General features: G+C 40.8%; 1 long non-coding RNA gene across 4 annotated transcripts in view; it reads left to right on the top strand.

Annotated features, from left to right (window-relative positions):
- Positions 1–26,150, top strand: part of LOC309386511 — a 39,120-nt gene extending 12,970 nt beyond the window's left edge. For 2 of the 4 annotated variants that reach the window (XR_014174427.1, XR_014174429.1), the window contains exons 3-5: positions 22,899–22,991; positions 23,570–23,645; positions 24,272–26,150. This is a non-coding gene — a long non-coding RNA (uncharacterized lncRNA). Of the gene's footprint in view, positions 1–22,895; positions 22,992–23,569; positions 23,646–24,271 lie in introns of all 4 variants that reach the window. The other 2 variants (XR_014174428.1, XR_014174430.1) reach the window with 1 other exon arrangement.
- The last annotated feature ends 1,708 nt before the right edge of the window (positions 26,151–27,858 follow it).

Genomic DNA, 27,858 nt, shown 5'->3' with positions numbered 1-27,858 from the left:
TTTAAAATAATTCACTAGCTCCCTCCCCCTATCAAGGGGGAAGGGCTGGTGATGGAAGATCTGGTGATGGGGTCTCGGCATTCCCAATGCTGACCGGGACAGCGTAAATATCAGTGAAGAATAAATGAGAAGCTTTTGGTGATAAGAAGCTGAGTGCGGAACTTCAAAGGCAATGGAATGCTGCTTCCAGTTTAATTGCATCAGGAGGAATGCAGGAGGAGACACGACAAGACGAAGGAAGGTCGCAGATGTACTTCTTCAGGAAAATTGTGAGTGCATGCTCCCCCTCCTTCCCCCCAGCTTGGAAACAAGGCTTGGAAAAAAAAAACACCCTAGAACAGAGGTTTGGGCTCCTTCCAGACGGCAATAAATGAAATGGCTCATCACCCTGCAACTAGATGGGAGAAAGATTCCCTTTCAAAATGGGAATTTCAAAGGAGGCAGGAAGAAGGAATTTTTCCAGCATCTGTCACTTGTAAGCCACCACAAATGGGGCTGCAACCAGTAAATGAAGCAAATTGGGCAGTAAATTGGGCTTTCCTCCCAGGACTTGGATGGAAGAGATGCTACTTACCAACTCCTTTGCCATCAGCATGGGGAAATGCTCCAAGCCAGCAGAGGGCACCTACTTGGCCCATAACTCATCCAAGCCAGCAAAGGGCACCTACTTGGCCCATAACTCCTCCAAGCCAGCAGGAGGGTCCTTGGCACGTAAAACCCCCTAGCCAGCTATCATTGGTTGAGCTGCAACCTGTGAAGCAGGCAACCCCGGGATGGGTCTTAACCCCAGGTCATGGATGGGAGGGATGCCAGTGGGCACCTGCCCTCTCTCAGCAGATGGCACCATGGCAGAAAGCTGGGCAGTGGCCAACCGAGGGATTGACCTCCCCACCGGTTCCAGTCTCCCCTGCAAGGCCCAAAAAGGTTCTTACCAGACCTTCCTACAGAGAAGAAATCTCCATGGAAGAAGGGATTACCAAACAGAGGCCTGCAGTGTGGATGGCGGGAAAATGTGCGCCTGCAAGGCCCCAAGTGGTTCTTACCCCACCTTCCTACAGAGTAGCAATCACCAACATGGAAGAAGGGATTACCAAAGCCAGGCCTGCAAGATGGGAAACAGGACAAGGTGCATCTGCAATGCCCCAAAAGGTTCTTACTCCACCTTCCTACAGAGAAGCAATCTCCACCATGGAAGAAGGGTTTTCCAAGGGGGCAGCTGCAAGTTGGAGAGCAAGGCAGTGTGATGAACCGGTTCCTAAGTTTAGAGATGTAACTAGGTTCCATTCCTCGTGGGGGCCAATTAAATGCCACCATTGTTGTCAACTTGACCACAGAGCGTCAGAGTGCTTGGCTCCAGCCCCAATGCCACAAACGTGCGCACCAACCACCACGGCGGTAAAGAGAGGGTCCCAGATGCCACCACAGAAGAGTCATCTGGGCCAACAACCTCTGGAAGAGGATCCCCAACTTAAGGTGAGGAAGTGTCCTACCAAGGGGGAGGCCTTGGAAGAGGAAAAGGGCAGACAATCTCCGGAGGAGGATCCCCAACTTAAGGTGACAAAGAGTCCAACTAAGGGGGAGGCCTCGGAGGGGGAAAAGTCTAAACGATCTCTGGAAGAGGATCCCCAACTTATGGTGATGAAGAGTCCTACCAAGGGGGAGGCCTCGGAGGAGGGAATTGCCGAAGAACAAATGTGTGTACCAGTCGCCATGGTGGTAAAGAGAGGGCCCCAGATGCCAGAACAGAAAAGTCATCTGGGCAAACGACCTCTGGAAGAGGATCCCCAGCTTAAGGTGACAAAGAGTCCTACCAAGGGGGAGGCCTCGGAGGAGGGAATTGCCGAAGAACAAACGTGTGTACCAATTGCCACGGTGGTTAAGAGAGGGCCCCAGATGCCCGCACAGAAAAGTCATCTGGGCCAACAGCCTCTGGAAGAGGATCCCCAACGTAAAGTGACAAAAGTGTCCTACCAAGGGGGAGGCCTCGGAAGAGGAAAAGGGCAAACAATCTCCGGAGGAGGATCCCCAACTGAAGGTGACAAAGAGTCCAACTAAGGGGGAGGCCTCGGAGGGGGAAATGCCCAACCGACCTCTGGAAGAGGACCCCCAACTTCAGGTGATGAAGAGTCCTACCAAGGGGGAGGCCTCGGAGGAGGAACAAGGCCAGCAGTGGATGATTGAATCCAAGAGCCCAGAACCTACAGCACCTGCAGCAGAGAGCCCTAAATGGCCGTGGGAAGAGGTCGCAATGGACTTCATCCTGGAACTCCCAGACAGCAGTGGGCATAAAGTAATTTGGACTGTGATTGATTTGTTTTCTAAGCAGGCACACTTCATTGCTTGCTCAGGATTGCCATCCGCAAACGAATTAGCGAAAATGTTTGTGAAACACATTTATCGCCTGCACGGAGTACTCAAGAGGATCATTTTAGACCGCGGAGTCCAGTTCACAGCCAAGTTCTGGAGAGAGGTCCTGAGATCCATTGGGTCCACACAAGAACTGAGCTCAGAGGTTCATCCCAGCATGAACGGCGCAGCAGAGGAAGCCAATGCGGTGGTGGAACAATACATCCGGTGTTTTGTGGACTATCAGCGAGACAACTGGTCGGACTTGCTACCCTTCGCCGAAGTGGCGTACAACGATGCGGTCCACAGCAGCTGAGGATTAGCGAGTTTCCAGATTACCAGTGGCATGGAAGTTGTTGCCATGCCTGAGTTGCCTAGAGAACCTCCTTCCTTCATGTCTTTGAGTGAATGGATGGACATGCTAAAGAAAGGATGGGAGAATACGAAGAAGGCTCTAGCAGTTGCGGCAGAAGCCTACCAGAAGCAAGATGATCAACATCGCTCACTCCTAAACCCCTACCGTGTGGGGGACAATGTTTTTGTATCTACCAAATACATAAGATTAGAAATGCTTAGCAAGGAATTGGGTCCAAAATTTCTAGGTCCATTCCCAATAGTGAAGATAGTTAACCCAGTTACAGTTCAACTCAGTCTACCCAGAAGTCTAGGGGAAATTGACCCAGAATTTCATTGTAGCTTGTTGAAACCAGTAATTGGGTCTAACAGAAGAGCATCCACCCAAGATCAATCTCCTCCTGTAGTGATAGAAGGGGAAACACAATCTGAGGTGGAAAAAATTGTAGATTTCAGGCTGAATAGGGGTTGCTTACAGTACTTAATGCATTGGAAGGGTTACCCTTGGTCTGAAGCTAATTGGGTGAACAGTGGGAACCTAAAAGTGGAGAAGTTAGTAAAGCAATTCAATGGGAAGTTTCCCAAGAAGTCAAGGGGTTCACCTGGGTGGAGAAGAGGTGGTTAATTTTGTTATGTTAACTTTTATGTTATTCTCTTTGCAGGAAACGTTTTTCTTTTGAGGAGAGGCCGCCTGTCAGGCCTGTAGTTATGTTCTTTTTAGGATCTTTGGCCTGCCACACTTTCTTATAATTTTCTATGCTGTTTCAATAGTGTAGTAGTTGGGAGGGGGGAATTGAAAGGAGTAGGATTGTAGAATGGATTGTTGACATTCTTTTGTAGAAGCCAAGGTCATCTTTTGTGTTCGCATCTCGACACCTGGCCGGAAGAAGATGGGTGTACATGCCAACGTGGAAGAATATGATTGGAACATGTGATGGATTTGTGGGTGTGGGGATAAATCATGAACTTTCAACTGGGTGGATTTAGAGGATGTACTTCCAGAGTTGGAATTTCCATAGCCGTGCTAACATGCCTGCGGAATAAATTGCACCTTTAAGGATGTTTTGCCTTGGACAATGATTTATTTCTGCATGGTATTTAGAACCCTAACATTAGGTTTATTATGTAATTTATTTTTATTATGTAATTTTTTTATTATGTAATTTCTTTTTTTTTTTAAACAAAGTTTTATTGGCTTTTTAAAAATTTTACAGGGAAAAAGGTAATGGAAAGGTATAAATTTTGGCAGTTGCAATGTGCGGTAGGTGCCCCCTCCCTCCATACTCAAAGTATACATTTACAGAAAATTCCATTACTAAATAGTAACATATAGTCAGCATGTAAATTCAATTAGTAATTTCGGTCAATTTATGTCAAGCAAATTTTCTTATTCATTTTTGTGATCTGAGTTTTCTCGGTGTCGCCCCATCTCCCCCCGCTGGCAGAGCTCCGGCCCTTCCCATGTCCTGTGTATCTGGTGTAGGATCATCTGGTTTTTCTAAGAGAGCTTTGTTTTTTTCCATAAAGGCCTGTGCCTCTATGGGTGTATTAATTCTAACTCTTGTGTCCTCCCAGAATACTAACATACCTTCAGGCATCAGCCATCTGAACCACACCCCCTTCTGGTATAGTTTCTTCGCTAGCTGCGAATAACTTTTTCTTTTTTCCCTCACTTTCTTGGGGATCTGTTTCAGAATGGTTATTTGCCTGTCCTGGTATTTCAAATCTTGCCCCCTTTGTGCACTCAGAATTTCATCTCTTGTACTTTTTCTGAGAAATTTAATGTGTACCTCCCTGGGTACATTATGTGTTCTAGCATAAGCTGAGTTCACTCTATAAACCAAATCTATTTCCCACCCCATCTGTTGTTTCTCTCTCTGGATGTATTCAGCCAAAATACTTGTCATAATGTCCCTTATATCTTCATCATCTGCTTCCACCACATTTTGAAATCTAAGATAAAAGGACATTCTCTCAAATTCTATTTTCATCTGTTGGGTATCAAGTTCTTTGTTCCCCTTCTGCACCCACTCCATCCCCTCCCTCATCTCAGCCGTCCCACCCTCCAAGAGATCCAGTCTCTGTGAGTTTTTATTGATTTGGGCCTGGTTCTCTTTGATTTCTTCTTTCATCTCCTTTAGTTGTTTTTTTATTTCCTCTTGTCCCTGTAGAAGTTGCTGGAACATTTATTGAAACTCAGTCTCTGTAGTTTTAGGTTGCATCAAAGCTGTTATCGTTGATTGTGTACTAGGACTGGACGTTGCAGATGTCGGGGCAGAGGCAGCAAAGCCAGGTTTTCCAGGAGGTGGTTTTTTAGGAGACATTGTTTGTGAAATAAAGAGTTCAGTCAGTACAGAGAATAATCAGTCAGAGGGATAGAACAGCCAGGAGAGTCCAGGAGACAGAAGGTCCAGGCAGGAGAGGATTTTTCTAATCACCCTGGCAATAGAGTAAAGTTTTTCACTCCAGGGAGTTCAAAAGGTAGCAATCCACAAGAGATTTGTCTGAGTAGCACAGAGACAAAGACCGGAAGCCTGAAGTTTTAAAGGTGGAGTCAGGTTTCACAGTTCATAAAGACAGCAGAAGTGTGCCATCTTGCCCTGCCAGCTTCGGGTTTGGAGGCATAACAAAGTTTTCAAAGTTTCCAAAACTTTCCAGATCATCATTCCATTATAGAATTAAGTTCAAAATTTGCCATTAATAGGAGCGTGACATCCTTAGTCGGCTCTCCCCCCCTCCTCCTTCCCTTGGGGCTGAGAGCAAAATTGTTTCAAGCCGCCTGTCCGAGGGGGGGGGAAATCCCCCTCCCTCCAGCCGTGCTTCTCCAGCCAAGCCGAAAGTAAAGTTTAAGTGCTGGCAATTTTTCCGGATTAATAAAGGGGATGAGAGGGAGTTGTTGCCTCACCGCACCGCAGCTGCGTCCTTCTGCTTGTTGTTTTCTTCCGTCAGCATCGCAGCGAAGACGCCGGAGCGTCCCCCATCATGCTCCCCGGTGCCTAGAGCGAGGCGGCCCCCCCGGCTGCTGCCGATCCAGGGGATCCCCCGCGGTGCCGCTCATTCCGGCAGGAGCCTCTACGGGGTGTCCTGTGCCCCCCAAGGAGTGGGGAGCCCACCGGGAAAGCGCGGGGCGAGCAAAGCTTGTCCGTCGCCGTCAGCTGCCGGAACCGGAAGTCATTTATTATGTAATTTCTTAATGTCACCATTTCATATTCTGAATATTGTCACTATTCTATTGTCACTATTCTGATTGACAATTGTCAATTAATAAAAGTCTTCAAATAAAGATTTCTCAAGTTCTAAGAAAGGACTCCTGAATGTTATTATTATTTAAATAATTTTCTCAGTTAAAAGTTAGATCCTTCAAGTCCAGCTATGCTGCCTTCTCAGGGTAATAGGGATGTTCCTGGAAAGGATGAGTGAAGAAAGCCAGGAATATATTGAGAGAGTACACTTTCAGCAGGATGTCCCATGGTTTGAAGTCAAACTAGCTGCTCATTTAAAGGAAGCAGACATCTATATTTGGCAGCAATGATACAGGAAGATGCTGGATGTGAATGATCCCTTTAGTAACAATGGCAAAAGTGTCATATCAGTCAGGAGAAGACAGTGGTAAACCATTCCTATCTTTTTATTAAGAAAACCCCCATAGATAGCAATATAATGCAAAATCAAAAGGAAGTTTTGACAGAGAAACAATATTCACTGTCATGATAAATCCATTAATCACCACCATGCGTCACCTGTTTAATATGTCAATGCTACACAATAATACTGCAATACGTTGTGTTCATCAGACACATCTGCCTATAAGACGCATCTTAATTTAGAAGAGGAACAGAACAAGAAAAAAAGGGTTTTGGCTTCTGAGCGCCTCGTTTTCGGCCCTTTTTGAGGCCTCCTTTCAGCCCTTTCCTAGCCTTTTTTTTACCCATTTTCAAGGCTTTTTGGGCCTTTTTCAAGGTTTATTTTGGCCTATTTTGGGGGCCATTTTGAGGTTTTTCTCAGCCCATTTTGACGGGTTTTTGGCCCGTTTTGAGGGGGGTTTGCCTGTTTTTGAGGGGGTTTTTGGCCCATTTTGAGGCTTTTTAACAGACCGAAAAAAGCCTCAAAAACAGGCCAAAAAGCCACAAAACAGGCCTAGAAAAGCCTTGAAAACAGGCCAAAAAGAGCCTCAAAAAGGGCTGGAAAAAGCTCCCAAAAGGCCTAAAAAAGGCCCAGAAAGGAGGCATGCGGAGGCCAAAAAATGACCGGCAGGTGGATGGGGCTTTGGTAATATTCGGTCTATAAGACACACAGACATTTTCACCCCATTTTGAGAGTCAAAAAAGTGAATCTTATAGTCTGAAAAATATGGTATGTGTGTGTGTGTGTGTGTGTGTGTGTGTAGATTATATCTATATCTATCTATGAGAGAGAGGGAGAGAGGAGAGAGAGATCAGCTATGAAGAAGTGCTACAGAGCCCCATAGATAAAAAATGTAAGCTTCATGCAATTCTATAGTTTTCAGAGATCTGTAAATCTTAACAAGGCTGTGATGTATGTTCGGTTAAGAATGTTCTTCATGATTTAGTGTAGTTTAGCATAAAGATCATTCTGAAGATTTTTTCAGAGTCAGATAATAACCATTGCAATAATATTTGGGCAAAGCAATCCTGTCTTGAGTTCCAGTGTCAAGATCCCTGAAGAATTATGCTGCCCTGCTGAGTCCCTTCCAGAAAGTCAGAGAAAAATCACCCTTTTAAAGGCCACTTCTCTTTTCACTGATTCCTTTCCCACCTTTTAAATCATTTCTTTCCTACTGGCAAATAATATGAAGAAAATAATTTATGTATGTGGTTTCAGAGCTGGTATGGATTAGATTCTAATATATAGCCATGTCAGAACTGGGCAGGCTTTTATAATGCAGATCCATCATTCCCTTTGACATACCACAAGACATAATCCCAAGTCTCGGGGTGTGTTTAGGTGGGTCAGCTGGCAATTTCATGCCTAATTGTCCATTGTCTAGTCAGAACTACATCTACCGTTGTGGAAAAGTAAGGATTTCTGTGGTTCCCCTGATCTTGAGTATAGGGTTAGTAATGTAATTTATCACCATGAAGGAATGTATGGTATACACCTTATTGTATGACAAATATTCATTTCACTATTTCAATCCTATATCAGACAATTATAGGTAATCTTCAACTTAAAAACCATTCATTTAGGGACTGAAAGTTACAATGGCGCTGAGAAAAGGTTATTTATAACCATCTATGGAGATTCCTACTCATCCAGGTTATGGTTGTCCCAAGAGTTCTTTTTTCTGAAGAACAGAACTGAAGAAGCTTCTTGGATGAGAAATGAAACACCTTCAAGGAAAAACAAAGTCCAGTTGCCTTTTGAAAAAAAGCATCTTTGCCAATTATAACTGTTTTTCACACTTATAACTGTTGTAGCATCCCCATGGTCATGTAATCAAAATTTGGGCACTTGGCCACTGACTCATATTTATGTCAGTTGTAGTGTCCCAGGGTCATGTGATTACCTTTTGCAACCTTCCAACAAGCAAAGTTAAAGGGAAGCCAGATTCAGTGAACAATCATGTTACTAAGCAATTGCAGTGATTCACTTCACAACTGTGGTAGGAAAGGTCATAAAATGGGGCAAACTCACTTAACAACTGTCTTATTTAGCAACAGAAATTTTGGGTTCAACTATGGTGTAAGTTGAGAACTACCTGTATTAGGTTACAGAAATCTAGCTGTATTGTATATACAGGTGCCAATAGTGGATTTTTCCTTAATAAATATAATAAAACAAATAATCATCGTTAACATACTTATACTTATATCTAAATATCTTATAAAATCTGCAGATTATGGCTATTGTATTTTAACTGAATGTTACAATCTAATAAATACTTGAATAAGCCATTGTCCTTAACCTAAATCACATCTCAACTTCTGATTAATTGGAGCAAATTAATGTATATATTTGTTTATAAGGGTTGAGAGCTAGCATTCATTTCCAGAACACTTAACAAAAACAAACTCCTAATTTTTAACACCTTACTTAATAAGAAGAAATAGCTGAATTATTATTATATACTTTATTCATTAAACATGAAACTCAGTCAACTGAACATTAAAAAATGCATCACAAATAACATTGATTGGTGGTAATGGTTGATACAGGTTGCTGCCAGCATCCTAGGTATCAACCAAGTACTTGTTGTTGTAATAGTTGTTGTTATTCAAATGTGATCTTGAGTTGCCTGGCGTAACCTAACAATATATGCTTCCTCAGAAGATCAGAGAAAATTTAAATAGCAGAAAATTTAACAGTGACAAAGACAATAAAAGAAGCATAATTTTTATTTTGTATTTCTTTTTTCAATGAGCAATAGAACTAAATTATTCGTACAGAATAAGATTGAAACCACAAGAAATTCAGTTTGCAAAAAAAAAAAAAGGTAAAATCTACAACAGGTAGATTTTAGGTTGAATCTACACCAAAACTTTTTGTAAAGTCTTCTTTACTCCCAAAGTCATGCAGTCCTCTTGCTAATAGTTTTGCTTCATTGGCTGATGCATTCAAAACAGAAATTTTAAAGATTTAAAAATTTAATAACTGAAAAGGAATACAATAGATGATAGACAATGAACAAGTGGCTTGCCTTGCTATTGAAAACTTTAAGATCTTGAACTTAATGGGCTAACTTCTGAGTAAGTTGGGATAGAACTACATTGGTTAACAAGTAATCCTGCAAAGAATATGGCAGATTTATCTTAATACAGAAAGTAAGTTACATCAAAGCATAGCATATTAATACGCGGAATATAGTACTTTATTGAATCTGCCCACTAGGTGGCTGCCATTTGGGAAATGGAAAACTAGATTTGTTGACTGATACACTTGTTATGCTTTAGCTGCTATAGCTATAGCTGCTTTAACATATAGTTTGGATTAAATGCTCATATTTATTCTTGCTGATTCAAGAAGAAATTAAAAGTTGATTATTAGAACACTGTAGTTCTGAAAATAATATATTTATAGTTATATAGTTGGGACACTTAAACAGTAGACCTGGGCAAAAATAATGTACGGTACTTCTTTTAGACATTGGCTATACATCTTTAGTTAAAATGCAGAAAACTGGAAAAAGAAATGGATTGAGATTGTATTTAGTTGCACTTGTTTCACAAAAGAAAATAACCCTATCAGTTTTTGGAGTATTTATATATCAAGGAAACACTATAGTGTTATACATCTTTCCCTTTGAATGTAAACCCAAATTGTCTTTGCATATTCAAGAAATTAAAAAGAGAACTTTAATTTCCAGTTTTAAATTTGTGAAAATATATAATTATGAATTCAGGTACACAGCTTCCTATTATTGCTTGCTTATAAACGTCAGTATTGCTTAAATGTTGTAGAGTGATCTGGGAAAGACAAAATATTGCAAACCATACTCCACTGCCTTTGCCTCCGCATTAAATACACTGCAATGATCCAAATGAAAATAATTTAGTTGATTGATTATCTTATAATATTTCTTTAGTATGGAGATTAAAGATAAACCATGGAGATTTTCATGGACATATTCAGAAATAGGATATTGGTTTGCTGATCACCCTTGCCCATGTTTTCCTAGCAAAAATCAAACCAAGCATTTTATTTAAGGTGGGTTATGGAAATAATAGTTGAGTTAGGACATCTAAGCATCCTTGCTATTGAGTATTTCGTACATGTTTGCAACCAGCAAATAAACACTGTACTCTTATTTCCTCTCAAAAAGAATTTTGAAGCAGACAAAAAAAAAATCTTATGTGAAATACTGTACATCTCTCAAAATTCACCTCCTGCCACTCCACCTCATTCTAGGGAGAGCAATTGGTGGATATTTTTCCTTCCATTATAAAATGCAAAATTGCTTTCTTTAACTTGTCCTATATTGATGCTGTCAGGAGAGCACAATTTGAATTCACTATTGAAGTAGAAAAGATATATGTTGTCAGGACAGGGCATATGGCACTATCTCATGGATTCGGAGTCATCTTGGTGTAGTGGTTCAGGCATCAGGACACCATGAGTTCTAGTTCTGCCTTAGATATAAAACCATCTGGGTGACCTTGGACCAGTTCCTCTCTTTCAGTCCTAGAAAGCAAGCAAAGGCAAACCTCTTCTGAAATCTTGCCAAGAAAACTGCAGGAACTCATTGAGGCATTTACCAGCAGTCAACACTGAGTTGAAGGTACAAAAACAACAAAATGGATTTGATGAAAGAATGTTAAATGTTTTGTCTGGATGTACACTGAATAAAACTTTCTGTTGAAGAGGGGTGTCCTTAGAGAGTGTGGTTGAAAAAGCCAAGAAAGTGATCATGAAGATGGACTGCCTGATTTTTATGTACATTGCATAACACACATGAAAAACAAGAGTTTTGATTGCACTGTTGCAGTTGCCATCTTTACTTTTTAACCATATCCTGCACACACCTATGTTTCTTTATGGTGCTTCAGCCATAAAGCTGAATCTAAGCAGCACACACACCAATCCTTTTATACTGTTAATATAACATAATATACCCTCAAAACAAATAATGCACTTTATATATACATAATCATATATACTAAGGAAAAATCATTCCAAATAACTTAAACTCTACTTACTCTCACCCTCAAAAGAAAAATTAACCTTAATAGCCTTTCTAAATACCAATAAAGCTTAGATGCAAGCCAGGCTTTTCTTTTCTCTTCCACCCCCCCAGCCCCACTATTTCTCAGCCCCTCATGCAGAGTGTTTATCAAATATGACTTGGAGATGGGGCAGTTGCTTGTTGTATTTCTGGGATTTGCTGGAGAGACTGTAGTCAAATAGATTAAGAGTACAACTGCACTGTGCATGAAAAACAAGGCCGAAACCTGAATTATTCAAAACAGCCTGTAGGCACTTCACTTGAACATGCGTGACCAGTGTGTACTCAGCGAATGACCTGAGGTCACCATAGCCTTGTCAACATCAGAGACTTAAAATGAGCAATACTGTAGTGACATTGTTAAGAGCCACTTAGTTATAGCTTAGAAGAACAATGGGTTTTTCATGCGCCTTTGACAAAGTTAACATTTTCATGAACAGTTTCTTCAGTGTTTCTAAGCACAGGCCTAATTCTTCACCATAAAGTAGTAGGAAGAGTCCCACTATTGAAATAAATATTGTGGTCGGTCTTCAAGAATGGCGAAGACCCTTCCCAAGCCTTCATGTCTTTCTTTCAGAGAGGCCTGAAATTGTGATTGTTTGTGTTAAGTTGGCACAAACGATAGTGGAGACCGTGAGGCAATTGAATTGTCTTTATTGACACACGAACAGCAAACAGCAAAATACAGGAGAGAAGCACGGCTGGGCTAGTCTGACAGCTATTTATGTGAAGCTGTCAGACAAGCCAGCCAATCCGAACACCGGATTTTCCCCGCTTTCAGCCAGGTCGCGTCTGATCCAATCAGACGCGACCTGGCTGTTGCTAGCGCAGATGCCGGCTGTCAGGGGGAAATCCCTGACGTCATCTGCCAGGATATAACACCCCTTCCCCCCCAGTGAGTGCGCATGTGCGGACGTCGCACAGACGTACTCACGCAAATAGGCTGGGCGGCGCCGGACCCGCCCAGAGCGCCTCAGTATAGCAGAAGACGCCAGAGAAGAAGGAGGTGCCCGTGGTAGCTCCTCCCGCGAGGGAGTGGAGCTCCGGGCGCCATCTTGAGGGCCTACGTTAGGAAGTGGAACAGGTAGGCAGGGCTGAGGGGGCGCGGCCGTAGGCGGGCTTGAGAGGGGAACATCAGGGTAGGCCTGGCCTGACTCGGGGAAGGCCAAAGGGAAACCGGGAGGAGTTCGCCAAATGGGCGGAACACCCCCAACAGCGGACGGCCGGGAGGCGGCGTCCTCAACAGAAGTGGCCCAGGGCAGCTGGACTGGGTCGACTGGTTCTGGTGGAAGTGCACCAGGAAGCGATGCGTCAATGGGCTCTGGCGGAGTGACGACGATGGTCGACCCTGCAGGGTTGTCGTTGTCGTTGGACGGTTGGCGGCGCCTCAATTGATCCAGGTGGCGCCGCCATTCGGTCCCATTATGCAGCAGGACCCTGTAAGAACAGGGGCCGGTTATGGAGGTGACGGTGGCAGGCACCCACCTAACAGCCCCTGAAAACGCCTGTGCCCATACCATATCACCCATCGCGAAATCTCGGGAAGGGGCCCCCAGGTTGCCAGGCTGTTTCTTGGAATAGAGCGGGTGCAGCCTATCCAAGGTGATCCGCAGGCGCCAGCCCATCAGCAGCTCGGCTGGAGACCTTCCGGACAGGGGGCAAGGAGTGGCATGCTGTACCAAAAGGTAAGCAGCCACCCTTGATTGCCAGTCCGCCCCCTCCATCCTGCCCAACGCCTCCTTGGCCGAGCGAACCGCCCGTTCCGCCCGGCCATTACTAGCATGATGATATGGGGCGACCGGGGCATGGCGGATGCCCTGAGAGGCCAGGAACAGCTGGAAAGTGGTGGACGCGAATTGAGGCCCGTTGTCAGAGACAATGACGTCCGGCACATTGCGTTTGCCGCTGGCGATCAAATAGCACTCGAAGCGCTCCAGGAACGCTTCCCAGGTCTCCCCGTCGCAGCCAAAGGGGGCGAACGTTGGCATCACCGACATGGTCTCCCTCAGAGAACGCCGGGATCGGTCAGGCGGAAAGAAAAAAAACAAATTGCCTGGTCCGGTTGTGCCGAGGTGGTAACGTGCGGTGGGTCAGCGGCGGCTGGATCCCACCTTCGTCGCCAGTGTTAAGTTGGCACAAACGCCAATCTGAACACCGGATTTTCCCCGCTTTCAGCCAGGTCGCGTCTTATCCAATCAGACACGACCTGGCTGTTGCTAGCGCAGATGCCGGCTGTCAGGGGGAAATCCCTGACGTCATCTGCCAGGATATAACAGTTTGTTATAATGAAAATCCCACAATATAGCAAATAGATGGATCTCCTACATCTTTATAGTATTCTTTTCCCCAGTCCAAGGCCCGCTTAGCTCAAGAGCACAGAAGAAGCTCCCTGAGCCACCATAAAAGGCAGTTCTAACAGTTTTTCTAGTTTATGCCTCCCCCCCTCCCCCAAGGCCTTCACTGAGATGGAAATCTCCACTGATTTAACAAAATGCTCCTTCGGGTGGTATTAAATAAGTTATTAGGAACACAGAAATCATCCTAATGAGGAGTTGCACTTTTGGCCCATCTGTTGTATTTCAGGACTGTCTACATTGGAAACAGCAATCCAGGATTCCAAATAGGAGTTTTTCTAGGATAAGAGATTAAAATCAGGACCAATTTCATGCTAAGCATGTATTTTACCATTGAGCTACAGCACCTGATTTCTTCACTTTGAATTGGATTCCTTGATTTTCATTTCAGATGTCATAATGTATGATTTCAATCACTCTTCTTTGACTTTTGACTTATCAAACTGGTTATCAAACACAAACAGCTACATCTGTCTATGCTTTTTAAATGTTGCATCTGGACTGGGAAGGCTAGCTTGTTAGTTTTGCCGGCTGGCAGAAGCATTCCTGCTCATTTGTAAGTAAAACAGATTTTTTTTTTTTTACAATTGTGGCCTACCTACAATTTGCAAACAACATGGGTTCTTGCTGCACTTTGATTAGCTTTTTAAATTACATCCCTCTAACCTTTGGCCTAAAATACTGTGAAATTCTAGAGAAAAGAACCCCTTTGAATTTATAGCTCACATATCTGTAACTCATGAGAAAAGATGCTACAGAAATAGAGGAATAGAGAAGAAGAGAACAGTCGCATTTTAAAACTTTGAAAAATGACTTAGACAGATTGATGAGTAAAGAGAGGAAATCTGTAACTAGCAGGAAAATAGATTTCCTACTCCAAGACATTATGAGCTCTCAAGCAGCTTGTAATGCTAAACTTTTTAAGTTTTTATAACTCTGATTTATTCTCTTTGGCCTGATCCATACATTACTGTAGTGTAGAAGCGTGGGAACTGCTTCTTTTGTGTCATCTTCCCATGTTTTTGTCCCAAGCATGTCTAGATAATGAAACTGTGTGGGTGAGGCTAACAGACTATCTGTAGCTGAATACTTGCAGAAAATATTAGTGGTATGAGTACATTTCTTTTAAAAAAAGATTAATTATTAAATGCTTATGTATTTTCACTTAAGGATGTTACCTGCACATTTCATAAGCATTTTGATAATTTTATGCAGTTTTATTACTGTAACATAAATTGAAAGGATTTATATAATTTGCATGCCATTGGAAAAAAGTAGATTCTTGGAAAGTATGCAAAGAGGCAAGGCATGGACATATACTTGAACTACTGTATCTTCAGAAGCTATTTAACAACACCTTTAAGAATAGCTCAGAGAGTTATCCTGGATGCATTTCTATGTTGTTCCCTCTATTTAATTGACTGTATTGCCTTCATCTGGAATGAGCTGCCCCCGGAGCTTCACATAATCCCCGACCTCCGGTCCTTCTGACGCGCCCTAAAAGTTAGCTTTTCCAGCAAGCCAGCCTGGCCTGTTAATTTTATCTAATTTTTAAAATTTTAGTGTTATATTAATTCAGTTTGTTTCTTGGATTGTTTCTAATTTTCTTTTAAGTTTTGTAATATGTACTTTTTAATGCTGTACGCTGCCCCGAGTCCTTTGGGAGAAGGGCGGCATATAAATCCAATAAAACAAACAAACAAACAAACATCTGGTGAAGCTCTCATATTAGGTAGTGTGGCTCAGCTACTTTAGACAGATTTCAAGACTGTAATAGCAACCTTTTAGCTATTCTTCTATATTGGACATCAAACCATTACATAATCATAAAATCATTACGAATTTTTAGATGTAGTGTGTATTTCTTCAAGTCAGTTTTTGACTCCTGGAGACTGGGGTGCCAAACTTGCATCATCATGTCACGTGACGTATCGCTGAAATGGGGGTGGGCATGGCCAGTGCATGACCAGCGGATCTGGCTCGCAGGTCGTGAGTTTGACACCCCTGGTCTAGACTAGTCCCTGTAATTTTCTTAGCAAGGTTTTTTTGGAAGGGAATTGCCATTGCCTCCTTCCTAGGGCTAAGAGAAAGTGACTGACCAAAGTCAGACAGTTGATTTTGTGCCTAAGTTGAGACTAGAACTCACAATCTCCCAGTTTCTAGTCTGATGCCTTAACCACTGCATGAAACTGGCTCTCTTTTCAGATGTAGTAAAGGATGTAATCCTGTCTCTGGTGTTAAAGTAACATTCAGTTGCCAGTCTAATTGGCATCTGTATCCTGAATAAGATTGCTATCTTGTCTTCTTTTATACATTCCCTCAGTGATATGTCCCTTCCTCTGATCAATGAGGCATTCTGTACAGCTGACTTAATTTGGGCCAATGGCACAGTGCATCAGTTGTGATATTGTTTTGCTGCAGAGCCCATTATGTCTCACAATGAAGGTGTGTACTAATTTCTGTGTTGTGAAAGATCAGGTTTTACCGCATAAGGGGGTAACTTTGTGGTGGCCGGACGTCACACTTAAGCTCCGTTTGGAAAGCTATGTCAGACAAAGGAAGCCTTCATGTGTTTGAGGGGAAAGTCAAGGGTGACAAACAGTAGGGTGATGACATAAAATGGACAGGGGCTTTCTACACATGCAGGCCAGACTGGGATTCTCTGGCTTTGGCATAGGTTCTTTGCATGTTTGCTTTGCATTCAGACTACAGTTATCATCTGTATCCCACCTCAAAATGGTGGCAATAGAATTATTTATTTGCTGCTGAAGTATGGAAACACCAGCTGAAAGGATTTAGAGGGATGTATCTGTGCTTGGAACCACAGGTTGGCTCTCTCTGCTTTACATTATCTAAAGAAAGTCTCCCTTGTCCTGGTAAACATCTAGCTGGAAAATTCAAGTGCCAAGTTTCAAGAAACTGTTTAAAAATGCGTATTTTTTGAGGAACAATGTTGTTTGTTGTCCTCAGGGTTGATAATACCACTAAAAAAATTTTTTTTTTCAGTCAGGAACGTAACTTTTTAATTTTGCTATTTGCAATAATCTCCCTTTAAATGTTACAGATGAAACCCCACAAACCATGATATAACCAAAAATATTTATATTTGAAGCAGTACATTCTTGAGGCAAAAAGAAGACACAATCTGTTCTTAATGTTTGCCTTCCTCTATTCTTCTACTGAATATATGGCAGTTAGATAATTGTTTCCCTGTGCTCTAACTAGACTGGAGCATTTCAAAAACCCAGTTACAATAAAATGATCCATCCTGGCATATTGGATATCTCCTGCAATTTATACTCACAGTCCACCAAATATTTTTGCAGCACCATCTCTGTTCAGGACAAGGAAGTTACTTGAAAGATCTAGGTCGGTCATCGGGACCAGAGATCTACTCTTCTGAGCTTTCGGACTCATACTGGAGGCCATCTTCAGGAAAGTTCTAGAAGTTCCCTGAAAATGGGTCCAGCATGAGTCCGAAAACTTGGAAGAGTAAATCTCTGGTGTCAGTGACCAACCCAGATTCGATCTTGCAACATTATCCTTCATTTGCCTTCATTCACAGTTTCCTGAATTCATCACTAGTGATGCATCTATATGTGCATATGGATATTAAATACATCTCCTTGGAGAAGTCGCCTGTAAAACAATGCAGTTCAGTTGTTAATAACCAATTGTCCAGCATCTATAGGATTATAAATTGACCACATTTGTCTTAAGTAGTAATGTCTGAATCCAGTTGTCATAAAAGGATTTTATATCGATGTCCAAAATGAAAACTGAGGTACTGTTGGCACTGCACTATACTTCTAGTAGGCAGCCTTTCCAGACATGCTGTCTCAAGATATGAAATGTTGCTGTCATATAATCTCAATATGATATCTGGTGGGGACTATGGGAGTTGAAGGCACATATCTGGAGGGCTCCCAAGCTGAGAAAGTCTATGGAAGAGAATACTGCTAGTAAATATTGACAGCAACCAATACAACACAACACATAATAGAGCAAACATTATTCATTAGATTTGTAAAAATGCACATAATTTCTCTGAAATTTCAGTAATCTTTATTTCTACTGGACCGTCACCATAGTAGAATTCTTGCTACTATATCTTATAAATTATTTGGTGTTAAGTCTTCATCTTTGTTCTATATTCTGAGTAAAATAGAATCACTTGTTAAAAATAGCAATAGCTATAGCACTTAGGCTTATAAATATTTACAGCACTCTCTAAGTGGTTTATAATATAGAGACATTATTTGCATATTGTCTCCAACAAGCTGGATCTTCATTTATCAACCTCAGAAGGATGGACGACTGAGTCAACTTTGAGCCCTATCAAGCTTGAACTCCAGGCGGTGGGCAGAGTTTGCCTGCAATACTGTACTTTAACCACTGTGCCACCACGGCTCCAATAAAATAATTCAAATAATTTTTAAAAGGTGTGTGTGTGTGTGCGCGCGTGCCTGCATTTGTGTATTAATTTTTATGTTCATGAATCTGAACTTGGTGATCATGGAGAGGGACAGTAGAAATGGGAATGCTATGATCATTTTCTTATGTACTAGAGGCATTATGCTATGCTTTTCTTTAAAATTACTTTGTTATTTGTTTGTCAGTTGCTTTGGTAAATTATCTCTTGTATTAGGCATCTGGTTTTCAGTATTCTCTATAACATCATGGTTTGCTAATGTACAACCCACCACTCATCAACACATTAATATTCTAAAAAATAGCAGGGAAAGTGAACAGGCCTGGAATAAATTCTCTAAACAGATGGGCAAAGATACGATACATACTGCTCTACATAATATTGCTGATATTCTGTGAACTATCATTGTGTGCTGGCTGCATGTTATAATTCCAGTTCCATCATCAAGCATTCTGACTTCCAATCTGAACTATTTTGCTTTTTTTTTTTTGTCTGTTGTATAGATCCAGATTCATTTACTCCTACCAATCCAACTAATTCAGGGCAAATATCTGGAGGACCAGGAGCAATCCCAACATGTTGTAGCATAGGCCACCCTGAAGACACTGTGCCTGAAGCACAGTTTCAAGCCCTTCCTGGCATCAATTTGCTAAGCAGAGAATTAAAGATCTGTGGGCAAACAGGCAGTCCGCTCACATCTCTGATTTTTACAGCGCTAGCAGTCTGTTGCCTGAGATAAGAGTTCATGCTGCCGAATAATAGGACCAATGCTGAATTATGAAGGAGGAATTGTGGAATGAGATCCTTGAGAGTTAAAGAAGAGGTGTAGTGGATAAAGAAGAATCATCAATGAGCAGTTGGTTTTCTACTCCACACCCCCTCCCCCCATTGCCCATTTTCCTTTGATGGGAGTGAGTCATCCTGTTCAAGAATAAAGCTTTGCACATGCATAAGAGGCTACTTCAAAGCAAGATAAATGGGGCAAGACAACAGCTTGGGAAGTGTTCCATGCATAGTCAAAGAAAGAGTTAGAACAACTCACCCTTCTATCCAATCAGAAACTTAAAGGTGCTCCAAGCTTGCCCCACATCCTCCCATGCAAAGCATGAAAGAAATTCCCACTGAGCAACTGTTCTCTTTCACGATGACTCATGTTTAAGCTTTTGTCCAATTTGAAATGAAAGGAAACTTTGTAAAACACTCCACGTAGCTGTACCAGCATGACTTTCCCATGCAAGATTAACCTGAACGATGGAAACCGTCCTACTTTGCAAATGGGTACAGTCCTTTGGATCTGTTCAGGATGGAGGTCACATGAATGATTGTCTTCCTGGTTTATCATGCAATTGCTAAGATGATCTATGGGAGCAGGGAAGTCCAGCAAAGTCTTGCCATAGCTGGAAATCTGTATTTAGTGAATACTGGAATACCAAAGAATGTATTCTCATATCTTAGTGACATAGGGGTGAATTAGGCAAAAAACAACAACAACAGCGTAATTTCTTCCATAATAGCTCACCAGAATTAGATTAGTCTCCCTGCCTTCACTCTGAATTGGCTTTATAACATTGTCATGTACCCTAATTTGATTCAACATGTAGAATTCTAATAATAATCACATTGGTGACATGATTCATTCATTGGATGGAAATTTCTGATTGGTTCCTTAAAATCCTCATTTTACTTTTGTGACTACAATGTTGTTATTAGGAAAAAAATTATGAATGAGTCAGTTCATATCCGTTCTGAACATTTCTGACTAGTTGGGGTACACCTAAATTTTGTACTGGTCAGGACAGTGTGGATTAGATTACCAATGTACATATCTACTTTAGCTATAAGCTATCCTACAATTTACACACTTTTGTTGATGGGACTCTGATATCCTTGCTGATCTCAAGTTGCCCAACAAAAAAATTCCAATTACTTTCCTTAATTTCCATTTTTTTTACACTAGCATTTCCAAGAATTCAATTTCCTTTGTTCTTCCAGTGATAGATCTAAGAAACCAAAACACTAGTATCCATTTTCCCCCATTACATTACAAATTCCTACGAATTTGAATCAGGTTTTCTTATTTTCTACTGCAACCAACTGGATTAACTATCCATGAAGCAAAAAACCAACAACCCCAAACCTTTCACTATAACTTAAGGAAAGGAGAAGAAAACATTTAACATTCCTTTAAGTGAAGCTCTTTATACCCACAGGTTTAGAGACGTAGTAAAGAACATTCTTTGAGAAATATTTCTTTGGTGCCTTGCCATTTAACTACCCTTCCACTATTAGAAAATTGTGACGTCCATGCCTATAGTATGCACTTGGGAGAAAATACCAGGCCCCTTACAATTTAGAATTTTCAGATTTTGTTGTGGTGATAGCCATAAAAATCTTCAAAGATTCCCTCCATGAGCTGGATTCCTCCAGGAGGGGCAAGCCTAGCTATGTAATTAGGCTTCAGCAGGGAAAGAGAGAACTCCCTCCCTCGCTATCCACCCGACTTTTATTTTTTTAATTTGTTTGTAGACCCAAGCTATGAAAACCAAAGGAACACTAGGGCCTCCCAGCACAGTCCTCATTAGACGGAAAACAGCAACAGCACAGCAATTGTTTATTTATTTGTAGTATATATCAGTGACTATGGTTTTACATCATCTGTTTTTGCTTTTTATTATGAACGGAAAATTGAAAATATGCTGTCATTTATGTGAGTGTGTGCATGTATATATGAATGATATATACATATATTTGGTGCCTTCGCTGTAATCTGGTTTTGTCATGATCGTACAGTTATGTTTTTATTGTGTTTCATATTATTTTAATTACAGTTGCACACTATCCTGGTTATATAGATAAAAGGCAGATAGATTTTTTTTTTTTAGAAATGTGAATACAGATTAAAGAACATCATTGCATGCTAAGACTTACTGTCAAATTAGTGTCTGCAATTGCTCAGTTTAGCTCTGGCAAAAGATAGTACGGAAGGAAACTTGATTTTAATTTTATCACATTATGAGCTAAGGGTTGTAAAGTAACTTTCAGGGGCTGCCACAAAGAAGAGGGAGACAAACTATTCTCCAAAGCATCTGAGGCAATGGTGAAATTCAATTTTTTTTACTACCAGTTCTGTGGCTTGGTGGGCGTCGCAGGGGAAGGATAATGTAAAATCTCCATTCCCCCCCCCCTCCAAGGGAAGGATACTACAAAATCTCCATTCCCTCCCCACTCCTGGGGAAAGGATATTGCAAAATCTCCATTCCCACCCCACTCTGGGGCCAGCCAGAAGTGGTATTTGCCAGTTCTCAAAACTACTCAAAATTTCTGCTACCAGTTCTCCAGAATCTGTCGGAACCTGTTGAATTTTACCCCTGATCGGAGGGCAAGACAAGATGCAATGGATGGAAATTAATGAAGTAAAGAAGCAACCCAGAACTAAGAGGAAATTTCATGACAGTTAGAACAATTAACCAGTGGAACAACTTGCCTCCAGAAGTTCTGAAAGTTCCAACACTGGAAGTTTTAAAGAAAAGATTGGATAACCATTGTCTGAAAGAGCATAGGATTTCCTGCCTAAGCAGGGGGTTTAATTAGAAAACCTCCAAGGTCCCTTCCAACTCTGTTATTCTATTCTATTGTATTCTATTCTATTCTATTCTAAAACTCCAGTGATGGAACACCCACAATTTCTGAAAGCAAGCTGTTCCACTTGTTAATTGTCCTCACTGTTAGGAAGTTTTTCCTTAATTCCGGGTTGCTTCTCTCTTTGATTAGTTTCCAATTATATTTTTTTGTCCTGCCCTCTGGTGCTTTGGAGAATAATTTGATCTCCTCTTCCTTGTGGTAGCCCCTCAAATACTGGAATACTGCTATCACATCACCCCTAATTCTTCTCTTCTCTCAGTATGTCCCCATGGTCTATTCATACCAGGTAGATTTCATCCAAAGCAAAAGGTCTCAGATGTATCTTTTGGTTTACTAATAAATGTTTCAACTGGGATGTTTGTATATTGTGCACACAGGTCCAAAGTGTCCATGCCAGTATTTTTCTCTCTATTGTTACATATGTTTATCTCTTCCAGCTCTATTTTATTCTAAGAGTTGAATACCTCCCTACTCCATATCAGAAGCATGCATGCTCAGTGGAAGGCCTTTTCATTTGTGACTCTCTTACTCTAGAACAGCTTGACTTAGATGATGGCTCTCTCTCCTTATGAACATCTAGCAGAGCTGGCAAGACTGCCACTTCATAGAGCAGGGGTGTCCAAAGTTGGGAACTTTAAGACTTGTGGACTTCAACTCCCAGAATTCCCCAGCCAGCCATGCTGGCTGGGGAATTCTGGGAGTTGAAGTCCACAAGTCTTAAAGTTCCCAAGTTTGGACACCCCTGTCATAGAGCTTTGGGACATTAGTATGGCCAGGTTTGGAAAACTGATATTGAAATGTCTGGCTGAAAATAGCTTTACTTCGAGCTTATTGTGGAGCTAAGATCTACCTGTGGCTTTATAATGTGATGTCCTTTCAAATTTTGAAGGTGTTTTACTTTGTCCTTGCTTTTATAGTTTTATGGTTCTTAGACTATTATGAGCCACCTTGAGTCTTGGATGGAAGTGGCCTAGAAATAATGGCAAACAAATAAAGGAAAACCAATGCCACACCCACTATGTGGATTTGAAAGTAATTCTGTAGAACTATCTTACTTTTAGAATGACCACATCTGCTTTTGTCTTAGAAGATTTTACCGGGGGTCCGTATACTGGAATAGAAGATAAGCAAAACCCGGAAGGATTAAATAAGGATGATACTTCATGTGGACATTATGTTTAAGGTGAGTGAATAGGATGTCATAATTCCAAAGTAAGAACCTCATCTGGAAATCCTTATGTGCTTTTTAATCCGTTCTGGATGAGTTTGGATGAACTCTTGGGACATACCATATTTTTCGGAGTATAAGACACAGTTTTTTCCCTCAAAAAAGAGGCTAAAAATCTGGGTGTGTCTTATACACTGAATACAGCATTTTTTGCCTCCCGAAACCCCGCCCCTTCACCAAAATGGCCTCCTGAGGGCTGGGTACAGCAGAAATGAGTGAAAAATGGGCCATTTTTTGTTCAAATTTTTTCCCATCCCCCAGGAGCACTCTATAAGCCTCCTAAAGATTACGCATGCCCTTTTTTGACAAAAAAACGGGCCCGTTTTTGTGAAAAATGGGCCATTTTTTGCTCAGGGGGGGGCACTGCCCAGAAGCACTCTACAAGCCTCCTAAAGACTATTCATGCCGTTTCTTTGGGGGAAAAAACCAGCCTGTTTTCACAAAAAACAGGCCATGTTTGGGAGGTCTGCAGAGTGCAAAAACTATAGGATAGGAGGGGAAGCTGATTTTCTGCACAATTGTCCCTTATGCAGATATAGATGCGGGAAAGTATGTCTGACAAGATGCATGTTGGAAAAGCCTGAGCTGTCATTGGATGTGCGGATGAAGGTGTGATGTACATTATTTTACATAGGCTAGGCCTGTACATGTCAACTAAAATGTTCTTCAAAGATTTATTTTCATGCCTTCCACGCAAGAAAAGACAATTTTAAGCTGACTGCATAAGTTGGCATTATAACTATATCTGGAAGAAGACACAATGTGTTGTGGCACCTTTGAGACTAACTGGCTTTTATTTTTTTCATAGCTGAAGGGTGGAGCACTTGACAGAGAATTCCACATTGGAACCCAGCAAAGACAACCACTGTCAATTTAGCTGACTTTGTTGGGGAGAATTAATATTTTCCAGGGCTTTTATAGCTCACAGGAATGGTTGTAATTATGTCGTACTGCGTTTGTTAGTGAGGACATATGGAAAGATCAGCCTTAAGAATCTTACTCATGATGTTCCCTAGAGGATTACACCACAGTTGTTCCTAGTGTCCCTCCCCTCCCTTTTCACCGCTTTTATTTCATTTCAATACATCAAAGTTTAACATGCAAAAAAAAATTCCGCTAGAAGTATGTGAGCACCAACAGATTCTAGTAAATGTGCTTTGTTTAAAGAGTCAGGAAATGCGGAGGAGGCATCTTGATCATTTATTCATTCATTCATTCTTTGATTTATTTTCAAGGTTCCAACATTTTGGACAAACATATTCGCTCCTGAATGCAATTGACTTGCTATTGAAAAGAAGACAATAAGATGATCAGGCTGGTATGAATAAAACTACTTCAGTAGCACTTAGTTTGTTAAATAGAAAAGAAACACAACCCTGCAAATTATGATAGCTAAAGAAGAGTTAAACCGAGGGAGAGAATTTTTAGGACAAATAGTTGCACTCCCATTACACAAAAATATACACTACAGCATCTAAATAGAAGACACATATTTAACTATTGTGATCTCAAATGCTGAATATGAGGCCAATATGTATTAGTTACCACTGGACAAACTTTTCTTTATGGAAGACTAAAACTCTGTCATTCCCCCTCTCATCAGAATAATTTCATCTTTCCGAAATTTCCACGTGAACAAAGCTAAGCACATGAATGCTGTTTTACTATGGTTCCACCCAAATTCAGCTAAACAAAATCTGTAGCTGCTTATGCAAAGCACATGTAGGCAAATGTTTAGGATGATGCCCAGGGTTACATTAGAAAACCTTGAGAATAAATCAGTTCTATGTCTGAATGGCCCTTAAAAGGCCCTGCCAAAGATGGATCACAGCAATCCATAATGGGTAGCTTTCAACGATACATGCATTTTATGAATACTGGAACTTGATTAGAAAAATGAAGGCATGATTCAGACTTCATTCATTTCCCCTTTAAAGAGGAAGGGTGTGAGGGAGAGAAAAAGGGAAGAATGGGGGAAAGGCAGGAAACTGTAGAATTGTGTGTAGGCTGAACTGCAAGTTATACAACAAAAAGGCATTTCCTGCACTTGAAGCCCTTTCCCTTTCTAACTTTCTCTTTTTTAAAAATCTGAACTATCTTTTTCCAAAACATGGAAAAAAGAATCCTCCAATTCTCACTATCCACTTATTTTTAAATTTAAATACACATTGGCAAATTTATGAGGTTTTCTATATAGTATAGCACCTATTACAAATTTCAAACATGGTTTTCCAGGCTTAGGGAGATAGTATTAAAGTAAAAATCAGGACTTTTGGAGACATTTCGCCTAGAATTCCAGTAAGCCTTCTTCAGCACAATGGTCCAGAAGTAGGAATTGCCTTGTGGTTTTTATGGAATTTCAATTGTGTGAGGTTGGCTAATGTTTAGATGTGTCTTGGAAAATCCCTAATGCTGTCATTTTAATGCTTCTAAGTCAAAAGCTGAAGTGGAAGCATCCTAACAATGCAAATCAGCTATAGGAGCAATGTTCTGTTGCTCTTTCTTGAGGACAGAATTTGAAGGAAAATAAGGCAAAATTTTAGCAACAACTTTATTTAAATCACTTCATCAGTGGAATGATCTGAATTGTATTGGTGTGAGAGAAAGGGGAAAAAAATACTGCAATCACTGTCTCAACTCCACTGATAGTTTTGGCACCAACTTACCTGCAACATGTGATGTATTCTATAGCTTCAAAAACTCTTATTCTCCTAATATCCATACAAAAAAGATAACATTTGTGACAGTGGAATTAGATCAACCCTTGCACCTCTTCCATGATTCTGTGATTTCTCTGATATAGAGACATATTAAAATATTAGCAATTTAATGTATGGCTCATTTAAGAATCGTCATGCCTAGTAACTAGTTCATGTTCCATTTGTCAATAGAGTCTTATGTGTTATTTTAGCTTCATATTTATTACGTAGCCCATGTTTCTACTAGGAACTGAATGCAGTGTATATAAAGATCATTTTATATTTTGAAAAGCAACCGTAGAAGTAGTGACTTTCTCCAATCACTGTGAGTTTCATGGTCTTCTGTCACATTTGTTTTCCTTAGTTTTTAGTCCCTTCAGAAAATGTTGGTTGAAGTTCAAATACTTGGTTTATAGTTTCTGTAGATTATTATTTATTATTTATTTATTTCTTTGGATTTCTAAACCGTCCCCTCTCCCAAAAAGGGACTCGGGGCAGTGTACAGTCAGATAAAATGCAGATAAAATACATGAATAACAATATAAATAATATAAAAACAATTAGAAACAATATAAAACAATTAGAAACAATTAAAAACAATATAAAAAGCAATGAATCTCTACAGTCTCCTTATCCTCATTTAGTGATTCTTTAAATTCTTTGTTTCAATGGTTCAGCTTCTTCCCTTAGCCGGTTTCTTGCTTCTGATATATATAAAGCTTTTTAAATTGTTAGTTTCATTTTTTTCAGCAAAGCACTAACTGCTGAATCTTTACGATCATCTTCCATTTTTTGCTTGTGCTATGTTTCTTTTTTCTTTTTTTTAATCCTTACCAAACTTCCAATGATGAAGAAAGTTTCCTTTTATTAAATAGTTTTCTTGACAGTGCTGCTTGTTAATAAAATTGATGATCTCTGAATTTCAGGGTACCTTTTCTGATGTATGGAAAACAATTTCCAGGGAGGTTGTTTTTAAATCATGCACATACGTTCTGGAAGAGTTTTGAAGCTCTTGATTTCTCTTTCTCACTTTAAAGGAAATTTCTCTTTTATAAAGTAAAAAAACAACTGGATTTCCTTGATAATTTGTATTTATCTAAAATACTTTAATTCTGTGTTATAATTTATTTCAGGTGAAGAATGCATATAGCTAACCCTATTAATTGGTGTAGCTCTCAAAGTGGGTGGGCAGAAAATTAGCCTGATTTTGATGAGGGGTTGGCGTCAAAATAAGTATATATAGCTTTACAGATGCCGATAGCATCCATGTTACCCATTCAAACCAACTTGGCCTGTTTGCTTGGACAGTGGTCCTCCACACATCATGGAAAATCTGGTGTCGCTCCAATCTAAAAAAGTTATGCATACCAATAGAAGTGAATATATGTAGCTCAACTATGGATTCATCTCAGAGGTGGGTTGCTGCCGGTTCAGCCCGGATCAGCTGAAATGGTAGTAGTGGTGGCAGCAGGAGGCGCGTGGGGGAGTGCACCCAAACCAGTAGTAAAAAGATTAACAACCCACCTCTGGTTCAACTATGAAGGTGATCGTTTGTTTGCAGACATTTCTTTACCCGAGTAGGAAATATTAGTATTGCTGACGTTACCTAGTTGGATAACAAAACATTTGCAAGCAAACACAAAACTTGGAGAGCACCAAGGAATCCAAAGTTACTCATGCCTGTTTTAAATAAAGCAGAAAATATATCAGATCAGTCATCACACAAAGACTAAGGAAGCTTAAACATTTCCATCCCATCCCTGCTTTAATTCCGAAGTTCTCTTATTCCAATGTGGGAAGTGAAAATAAAGGAAAAGCTTCCTTTGTGTTGTTGTTCAGTCACTAAGTCATGTCCTACTCTTCATGTCCGACTCCCCATGGACCGTAGGACACCCAGTCCCTTGTCCTCCTCTGTCTTCCTGAGTCCTGCCCAAACTCATGTCCACTTCGTTGATGATCCTATCTAACCATCTCATCTGGTCCCAGTGACCGACCCAGATTGGATCCTGCAACATTATCCTGGGACACGTATGTTCGCCTTCAACCATCTCATCCTCTGCCATAGTGGGAAATAAAAATATGAGAACCAAGTCATAAATCTTGTATCTGTGAGGAGATTATTC

The sequence above is a fragment of the Natrix helvetica genome (assembly GCF_964273705.1).
Source record: "Natrix helvetica genome assembly, chromosome: 2".
Lineage (NCBI taxonomy): Eukaryota > Metazoa > Chordata > Lepidosauria > Squamata > Natricidae > Natrix > Natrix helvetica.
This window is presented reverse-complemented; position numbering and strand designations above follow the sequence as displayed.